Genomic DNA, 10,264 nt, shown 5'->3' with positions numbered 1-10,264 from the left:
TTTTACTTTAGAGTAGCATTGTTTTATAATAGTCAGCATTGAAAGAACTAATTCTTAGTTTTGTGGTTGATGTTAAACAATTCCAAAATTACTTTCTTGGTGTTAATGCACATTTTATGGATGTCTTCTTATTTTTGAAAAAATGATTTGCAGTTACTAACACGCTACTGCAATGTTATCAACTAATTCTTGGTAGATATTGAGTTTGCCTTTCATTTTTTTAAACGTGTAGAAATAAATATAAAATTAAACTGATATTGTATTTGATCACATTATATTTTTACTGTGATGTACATTTTCTTATAAGTTAAAAATACATTGAAATAATGTCTAATACATTTAAATATATTTATTATATAACATAATACATGTTGTCATATGATTTTTCTTGAAAAAAATTACAAAAATAGTTTACACAATACATTTTATAAAGTATGATACTATTTCATACATTGATACAAATGTATAATCTAATATTATACATTCGTAAATGAACATCATATATTTTACATAAACGTATCATGTGTAATCATACACATAAAACATGATTCATGTGCTGTTTTTTTTTTAAAGAAGTCAGTTAAATGACATTTTTTTCTGTCTAACATAATATACTTAAACAAGGTATAACGCTATATCATACATTCCTTACACATTAACTATTAATGTATAACAGTTTGCTACAACTTATGTTTCAACAAATTGATTACTATAATAGTTCCCAGGTTACATACTAAATATACCCATCAGTTATAACTACAAGTTATACGATTACGAAATATGATATATGAAAAATGCTTCAAATTGTTCTTATAGTATAAAACATTAATTAAAGAAGTGAAAATCAAATAGCAATTAAACAGCTTAATATTAGTTGTTCCAGCATTCCAACAAAAACTAATAAAAATATTTATACAAATAAAACCATTCAAAGCATCAGCATATAGAAAACATATTATCTTCATCATGAGTCCTTTGAGAAGAAACCGCACGTTCTCCATTTGTGACCGGCTTGTCCGCATTTACCGCAATGGTTTGAACTTGAAGACAATGATTCACTTGATTTCAAATGCCTTCCTTTTTTTTTGGCCTACCAGACGGTTTTCTATATTTGGGTGGCAAAATTTCTTCATCATCAACAAAACCTAGAACATTCCAATTCTTCTTGTCTGGCATTGGAACTATCGGGAGTTTATATGTCTTGACTATGGTGTTTGGCCTGTACAATTCAGAGCAATAACGACCATAATCCTTTACATCTATATTTTTACTTTTTAATACGGCAATTTCGTGTGGACATGACATTTCATTAATTTGATACCAACCGCAGTTGCACGTGTCACACTTAATATCGATAATGTACCTCCATCCCGAATCATATACACAATAAAGATAACTATCTGCTAGCTTAACCTATTAGAAAACGCATATTTAATACAGATGATAAAATAAGAAAATATAATCAATGGAAAATAAAGTTTCTGTTACATAATTATTCTAATACATACCGTCATCCGTAAATCTTTAACCCCATTAAGAGTCAGTATTTCTTCAAACCTTCTCCCAAGAGTTGTATTGGTGTAAGATGCAATTTTGTTGTTCTTACAATTTCAAGCGGTAAATAAAATTCTAACTTTTTCAAGGAAACCTAAAATAGGAAGTTTTCTAGCCTCAACCAAACAACTGTTAATACATTCGGCTATTTAGAGTTCATCATTCTATCTCTATTTATAGGCGAGTGACATCGAGACCATTTTTCATACCCAACATTCTCCAGATATTCCTTAACTCTTTCATCAACCTTAGCAACCTTTGACATAATATAATCAAATTCTTCTTTTCTATAAGCTTTAGCCATGGAATAGTATAGGCCACTAAGTCTATCTTTGCTTTTTCTAAAATGGGTGCAAACGTTTTCCCATAAATGTCAAATACATGCTAGATGAGGGACATTAGGATAAAAAATGCTTACACCTTTTATATACAACACACATGTTGTCTCGTTCATCAAATGCCTCTCTAAACTATTGAAAAAATCAAGTCCACGCATTGTCATTCTCCGAATCAACAACACCATAAGCTAATGGCTGAATACAACCTAAATATAAAAGAAACAAGGAAAATAATGGAAAAAAAATGTCAATGATAAAGGTGCTAATTTTAGCATCTCTATGAATTATCATACATAAAGCATCAATGTATAAGTTCATATAATACATATTAAAAACCATAACAATAAAACTGTATAATAAAACTGGAACGCACAATACCTGCACCATCTACTGTGCTTGCAGATAGAAAGGTTCCTTCTTATGGGCCGCTTAAATGAGCCCCGTCAATAACTACAACAGGTCTACAAAATTCAAAACCCCTTATCATGGGATGCAAGACAATAAACAAGTATTTAAACTCGTTATCTACTGCCTTATGCTTCCAAATGTGCGATTGCGGATACACTTAGTTTAGCATATAGATATAACGGGGTATTTTTCTATATCCATCTACTGGTCCACCTCTAAGCATCGCAATCGCCTTCTCTTTTGCGTGCCAGGCTTTCATGTAATTAATATCAACTCTGTAAACAACCTTCATTTCTTCAATAATGTCTGTGAGGGTATGTATTCTCTTATGATTGATTAATTTTGGAGCTGTGAATTCACTCATAAAAATTTTTGTCGCAACCACATTATTCAACACTCTATCGCTAAGACTACAAGTATGCTCTGAATCAAATATTTTTATCACAAATAATTCCGATTCATTCATACAAGACGCCTTCAAGAACCACTTGCAATATTTGTTATGACAAATCAGTACATAGCTGCATCAATACATAAAAACTGAGTCAATGTAATAAACATAATATTACAAATAAAAATAGATAGAAAAAAATGCAAATCCTGGAACTACCCCAGCTACATTATACATTTCTCTAAATGTATAATCAAATATTATACATTCATATTTCAATATAAAATCCAACTATAAAACACAAGCAACTTCAGAATATTATAAACCATTTTATCATACATTGCATTGACTAAAACAGATTCATAATACATTTGCAAGCATGTATAATAACACATTATACATTCGTATATTTATGAGCTACCGCAACAAACGAACCAACATAAGAACAAACACTTCTTCAAAACCTCAAAAAACAAATTACCATACATTATAAGCTCAGCAAATGAAATTGACACTTTTACATCATACCTTTTTTTATCGGATCATTTCGCTTTGGTATTGAAGCCATTAGCTATTGCATGTCTTGCCATTACTGAAACAAGAGTTTGCTTATACTTGTAAACCAGATTCACCATTATTTCGGTGTTCTTACAATCAGTAATAAAGTTTTTCACTTCAATTTCAGGAACATATAAAGCATACTGATTATCCATTTCAACAACCGTTAACGCAATCGAATCATATTCACTATCCTCAATACACAATACAATACCTGTTTCTTTATCAAACTCTATTTCACTATTAGATTTATCAAAAGTTGAAATACAAAGCGGAAAATTAATCAATCCAGAAAATTGTTTCTTCAACTCAACTAAACCCTCACTCCATTATTGTTTCTTATGACAATTGGAGAAGAATTTCCTTCAACCACATATTTAACTTCAATTTTTTTACGTACTTCGTCGATACCCAATTTCATGGCGATCGTAGAAACCAATTTCAAGAAAACAATACTTTCCAAAATAATTATTGCGTCACTTTTGTATGACTCTTAACTAATTTCTGACTTCCAATTTCCAGAATGTCGCAGCAATATGAGGATATTCATATTAATTTTAGTAGTATTGAAGAACGTATGTAGAAGAAATTGGTTGCTTTTTGCTTTCCAGATCTTGAATCCAAGATTACAAAAAAAAAATTGACGTTTAAGAAAAGTTTTAAAATTCAAATATCAATTACTAGTTTTATCCATAAACGAGTTAATGTTAGCTAATTATTGTCGTTACTTAGGAAACTGTAAAATAATTAATGATTTTAATTATCTTAAATTTAGGACTAATTATTTCATCATACATTCGACCTATATATAATAATTGGCCAAATATATAAGTATCTTTCCAAAATTTGAAAAAGAGAAAATAAGACAAATTTATGTAATTAATTTTATTAATTAGGAGATTTATGTTGTTTACACTTATTCCTAATCTCCGATAAGCCCAAAAGCATAGCAAACAACGACAACAAACAACAGCTTCCCCAGAAGACAATAGCAAAACCAAAATGCCCATCTTGTCCTCCCCAAATGACAACCTTCTTAAAACCAAGAGTAATGCCAACCCTCGTTCTCTCGTCTCTCTCCAACTCCATACGTGAGAGGCGTGCGTAGAATAAGAAGGTGTACTCCAAAAGATTCGATAAAACACCAAACTATTATCCACTCAATTTTTTATTTTCTACCAAATTGGTACAATTTTTAGTTCATCCTTATCCTCATCTAAAATTCTCAAAATACCCCTTAAAATCCCCTCTCCCACATGGACTGCAGTCAAAACTCAACCATGAATCTTGTTCTATAAATACCTATTCTATTTTGGTGAAAACCAAGTCTTGATGGTTGGAAAAACTTTTGAACAAGAAGCCTTGAAGATCAGAATTATCGAGCAAAAGGGAATTTTGAGCTAAAGATTTTCCTCTAGTTTACCATTTTATCAGAATTCATATAAGACTCCTTTGAGCCTAGAGTTTCAATTAAAAGTGGTGTTATGGCGGTGGTTAAAGGATTTTAACGACGACTTAGAGTCCTGGTTTTCTTCTCTAAGAAAGGTAACCCCTCATTTCTTTTCTTCTCTTGTTGTAGTTCTGTTTTTGTTTTGTTATTATTGTAGTAACTCTTTAGTTCTCTCTCTTTTTGTAGTGTTAATAGTATTAGTGATGTTGGAATTCCACATTTTCTTGTAGATGGTAGTTTTATGCTGTAGAACCTAGGATTTTGATGTTTCTTTCCTATTATTTTGATAGTATAAGCCTCATTAAGTAAAAATGAAGATGTTGCGTTGATAATACCCCTATTTTTCTTTGTTAATATTAACTTTTAAAGCTTTGATAGTTTGAATCATGCTATTAAGTTGTGTGTTTTATTTCTCATGACTGTTTTAGTTTTGAATTTATTGTGGTCAAGTGATTTTGCTTCTTTGTTATTCTTCTAGTAATGGATTATATATCCTAGTCTAGTTTTCGCATATCCGGTTTATTCAAGATTCCATGTTTATTTGAGTTTTTCATAGAGTTGTCTTGTTGTTCTGCTTTCCTTGAGTCTTAGGACCACTCACAAGTTCCCTTCACTCTCAATGTTAATGGGAACAATGGAATAATCCAAAAATCCCTATATGATTTGCTTGACATGTAAAAGCTCTCTTGAACTTGTCAAGGAAAGGATAGGGATGACTTAAGGTTTCAGTTTTTGCTGAAAAGCTGTTACTTCAATGCTCAAGTCCCTTTGCTGTTTTTTTCATCTCAGTGTTAAAATGGACTTGAGGACAGGTGAATGTAAAGATTAAAAATGAGCATGTTCCGTCCATGACAACTCTATTTCAAGCTTCAGTTTTTATTTAAAAAGTGAGTAAGTAAGTCAAGTTGGAAACTTTGCTTTAGAGAGCATGTTGGGTTATTTGACAAGCCTAAATTATTTGCTTACCTTCAGGGTTGAGGCTTTGTTTGCTTTCGGTTTGCTTTCCCCTTTTCTATTTGCTTTATTTGGTTCCAGTTTACTTTGTCCCTTTTCTATTTGCTTTATTTTTTTCAGATAGCCTTTTCCCTTTTTCTTTGCTTTATTTAGTTTCTAGACTGCCTTTATTTTTCTCTCTCTTCATATTCTGTCAAGTTTCTTCCCTATATCTTTTCTTAGTTTTCTTGAAATACTTTATAGAGCTATGAAATACTATAGATGGGTATTGCGAACCAGTGAAAGGACAAAATCTTGTTCTTGATTCTCTGAAACCCTGAAAAAACAATCTCATGCGTGGTATAATATAAGTTTCTCAAAGATTGTCTCTCAGTTTAGATTAGTTGTCTGGATTGCAAGATCGTAATTTCTCTTCCTTTTGATTGTGAGATAAGATTAGTTGCAAATCCTCGTCATGGGTTAGTTTTGTTATAAAAAGTTTGCTTGTTGATCTCATTTAATTCAAATCACTCGTCTTTGTGGGGGTTTGAGTTCCTATTTATTTTCATGTCTTCATGTGTTTGTTTTAAGTTGACTAGGAGTGTTGATGATAGTCAGTAATCATGATTCTTTCTCTTTTCCCTCTGAAATGTGTCTTCATGTTCACAAATACAACATTTGATCAATTAAAATGTGAGATTTTTGGAGTATTTAATGTTTGACTTTTTCACTGTTATTTGGATCTTCCAACTGCACACGTATTTTCTTTTTATAACTCAACATGAATACATCCTTTACTTACCTATTTAATCATTTTTTTGGTTACACTTCATGTTATCTTTTTGCCAAACGCTTATTTTAGACTAGATATTATTTCTTATATATATTTTTTTGGCATGTAACCTTGGTTTGAGTCCTCTTGGACTCGCTTACTTTCCAACTTCCTCAACATGGGCCAAGGAGGCCCATTTTCTCGAGACGAGCCTAGTCCCAAGGAGTTATTCATCAGTATACATCAGTATACATAATATATAAAGGCATAATACATAAACATTCTCTTTAACTTGACCTCAGATCACAACTATGACCTCCAACTTTGGGTGTGAACAAATAGGTACATAAATTTGTATAAAGTTGAACAAGTAAACTCAAATGTCCTATGTGGCATCCTACTTAGCCAATTCTTGTCCTACATGGCATCCTAAGTGTATTATGTCACATAGAACATCTGTGTTTACTTGATCAATTTTATACAAGTTTAAGTGTCTACTTGTGCACACCCCAAGATAGAGCTCATAGATGTGATTTGAGGTCTAGTTAAAGAACATGTTTATATATTATGCCTATATACATTGGAGGTGTATGAGAAAAAGGATCCAACAAGTGTTTAAAAAAAGAGTAACTTACATAAATCCCTGATACTTTAAGTAATATTACATAAAATTCTGTTTATTTTACTAATTACATCCTATCCTGGAATTTTGAAATGGTGATACATATGTTAAGTGGTGATACATATTTAAAAGGGATACATATGAAACAAATCAGGGAGTTATTTAAGGAAGCAACGGATTTTCTCTGATTTTAACAACGCAAATCTCGCCAAAACTATTAAAAACGCAATTCCACTTTACAACAGTTCAATATTGAAGCAAGCTAGACTAGAAGCTCAAAGTTTTTCAATCTTGGAACAAAAAAATCGAAATTACATCTTAAATTTCTGAATTTCTTCAATGGAACTCGTTACTGTGTTGTTGCGTCACTCTGGGGAATGGGTTTCTAAAACAAGGTACGATAACTATCGGGTCGATGGTATTGTAATTCATGAAAAAATATCATACCGTGATTTAATGAACACCATATTAATTCAATTGAAAATTGACGTATCTCTGAAAAGAATTCATGCCAAATACGTTGTTCAAGGCAATTCATCAGCGTTGGAGATTCATAATGATATGACTGTGAAAATTTTTATTCTGATTTTAAAAGCTAAAACTGTATTCGGAAAGTATCCACCATGTATTACAATGAGTGAAATTGTAATTGACAATGATGATTTAACGCGGATGATATGACAATTGAGTGTTATGATTTTGTTGAGCTGTCTGAACTTGCAGTTGCTGCAATTGGTACTGTTGGATCTCTGCCAGTTATTAATGTAGGTGGTGAAGAACTGATAAGTGATTGCTATAATAGTGTCTTAAAGGTGAACCAAAAGTACAAAAACAAAGCTAAACTTGTCTTGGTAATGCGTAACTATGCAATAAAGCACAAGTTCAATTTCAGAGCTGAGAGATCTGACAAGTAGAGGTTTGGTTTTAATTTTTCAATAACAATTTTTGATTTAATTTGCAATTTGATACATCTGGAAGCTGTAGTGATACATTTGTATATTAGTTAATTGTTGATTCATATAGTAGGTTATTCATATAACTGTTTTTTTATGTTGGTGATTAATGTAACTGATAATTCATGTAATTAGTGATTCATATAAATGATGATTTATGTAACTGGTGATGCAAATAACATGTGATTCATATAAGTGATACAAATAACTAATTATTCTTGTAAGTGCATATTCATATAAATGGTGATTCATATAACTGGTTATTCATGCACTTGGATATTCATATAAATGGTGATTCATATAAACAGATTGAAAAAAATAGGTTATTCATATGTCTTGTGATTCATATAATAAAAAAGAATAACAAATTAAGTTCATATTTGTGATTCTTGTTGACTGTTTATTCATTGGTTAGTTGGCTCATTTTTTGATTGAAGTAGTCTTATATGGTGATTCATATATAAACAGATTAACGTAACTTCATATTGGCAATTTATTTTTTTGACGTATATTTTAGTTATGTCTTGCTGTGCAAATCGCCGGAATGTAGTTGGATATTCAAGGCATTCTGTAAGCATGGTACTGATACATTTATAGTATGTACCTTCAACGATGAACGCACCTGCTCAATAATGGACAGAGTGGTTGAGCAGCAGCATGCAACCGTTGCCTTTGTAGCTGGAATAACAGCTCCAAAATTGGTGAACTACAAAAGAATAGTCACCTCAAGCGACATTATTGAAGATATAAAAGGGGAACTTGGTTTGGACATGATTACATGAAGGCGTGGCGTGCTAAAGAACGTGTTTTAAAGATATTGAGAGGGCGATCGGCTGACGGATATGAGAAAATGCCCACCTACGTATACATGTTGAATTCTATTTATCCCAATTCACATATAAGGATACTACAACCTTTTATTAGGGGATTTGGGTATTGTAGGCTTGTTGTGGTAGTAGACAGAAGTCACATGAGAGGACCATATCAGGGAACATTCGTTTCAGCTAGCACACTTAATGGAGCAGATATTGCACGTAGTGATTTATATTTTTCTTACAAATGATGGTAATTGTTATATAAGTTAGACATAATAATTGTTTGATATTATGTATCAAGACATATATTACTGCTTGCGTATGGGATTGTAGATTCTGAGAATGATTCATCCTGGACGTAGTTTTTCCAGCAATTTAAGTGTGCTTTCAGTGAGCGTGATAATATGTGTGTTGTTTTTGATAAACATGAAAGCATAATCAAGGCGGTTAGTGTGGTCTATCCATGTATACCATATTTTGCTTGTATTTGGCATCTTTGGAACAATGCCTGCATGAATTATAGAAAGAGCAAGGACAAAATGACCGGTGAATTTTTCGACATGGCTAAAGCGTACAAGTTGGATGATTTTGATGAGCCTATGTGTAAAGTGGGAAAGATTGATAATAGAGTTAAGGTATATTTGGAAAATGTTGGATTTGTAAAGTGGTCGTGAGTTCATGCTCCAATAAATAGGGAGAGGATGATGACCCAACATTGCAGAATGTATCAACTCTCGTCTTGTTGAGGCTCGTGAACTGCCAATTTTGCCAATTTTGAAAAGCGAACATGTAAAGAAAATGAAGCCATACTATTCAGATTACTACAGGAAGGAGGCACTGGTGAAGACTTATGAAATGTCGCTGTGTTCAATGCCCGATAAACGAGGTTGGCATGTATCACCGGAGGTGTTAGAAGAGGTGATTTTGCCTACAAAATATAAATGCCCACCAGGAAGACCCAAGAAAGGTAGAAAAGAGAAAAGTAGGGAAAATTTTCATCAACATCAAATCGTTGTGGCAAGTGTGGGTATGAAGACCATAACAGACGCACATGCAACCACTTTCCAATTGAGATGTGACATTTTCTCTTTAAAGTTTAATTAGACATGTTTACTTAGTTCAAAGTTTTGAATTCAATAATTTGAGTTAATTATTCAAAAATTCATTGATTGATATATTCTGTTTTCAGTTGAAAGAGAAATGTTTTTTTAAGATCATTGTTTATAATTCATTAGTACTTTTCTCTTATGTAGATATGTTAGAGTTCATTAGGAATGTTAGTGATATATTTCCTAAATTAAATTATAAAGTGATACATATTACTATTTAATCTCAACAGGTTAATTGATGATACATTTTAAAAATATTGTTTTCAATTGATACATATTAAAAAACTTAATATTGTTATGTGATTCATATTGTAACACCCCGCATATTGGGCTAGAATAAAAACCATGACTCTGACGCGTT

The 10,264-nt window shown here is 31.8% G+C and overlaps 1 long non-coding RNA gene across 1 annotated transcript; it reads left to right on the top strand.

Moving 5' to 3' along the window:
- Positions 1-4,196: 4,196 nt before the first annotated feature.
- Positions 4,197-9,137, top strand: LOC124895789. The gene is made up of 2 exons (XR_007051882.1): positions 4,197-4,794; positions 7,750-9,137. It is a non-coding gene; the product is annotated as an uncharacterized LOC124895789 (long non-coding RNA).
- Positions 9,138-10,264: the final 1,127 nt, after the last annotated feature.

This window comes from Capsicum annuum, unplaced genomic scaffold (genome assembly GCF_002878395.1).
Source record: "Capsicum annuum cultivar UCD-10X-F1 unplaced genomic scaffold, UCD10Xv1.1 ctg996, whole genome shotgun sequence".
In the NCBI taxonomy this organism is placed as follows: Eukaryota; Viridiplantae; Streptophyta; class Magnoliopsida; order Solanales; family Solanaceae; genus Capsicum; species Capsicum annuum.
The sequence above is the reverse complement of the archived record's forward strand: the minus strand, read 5'-3'. Positions and strand labels throughout refer to the sequence as shown.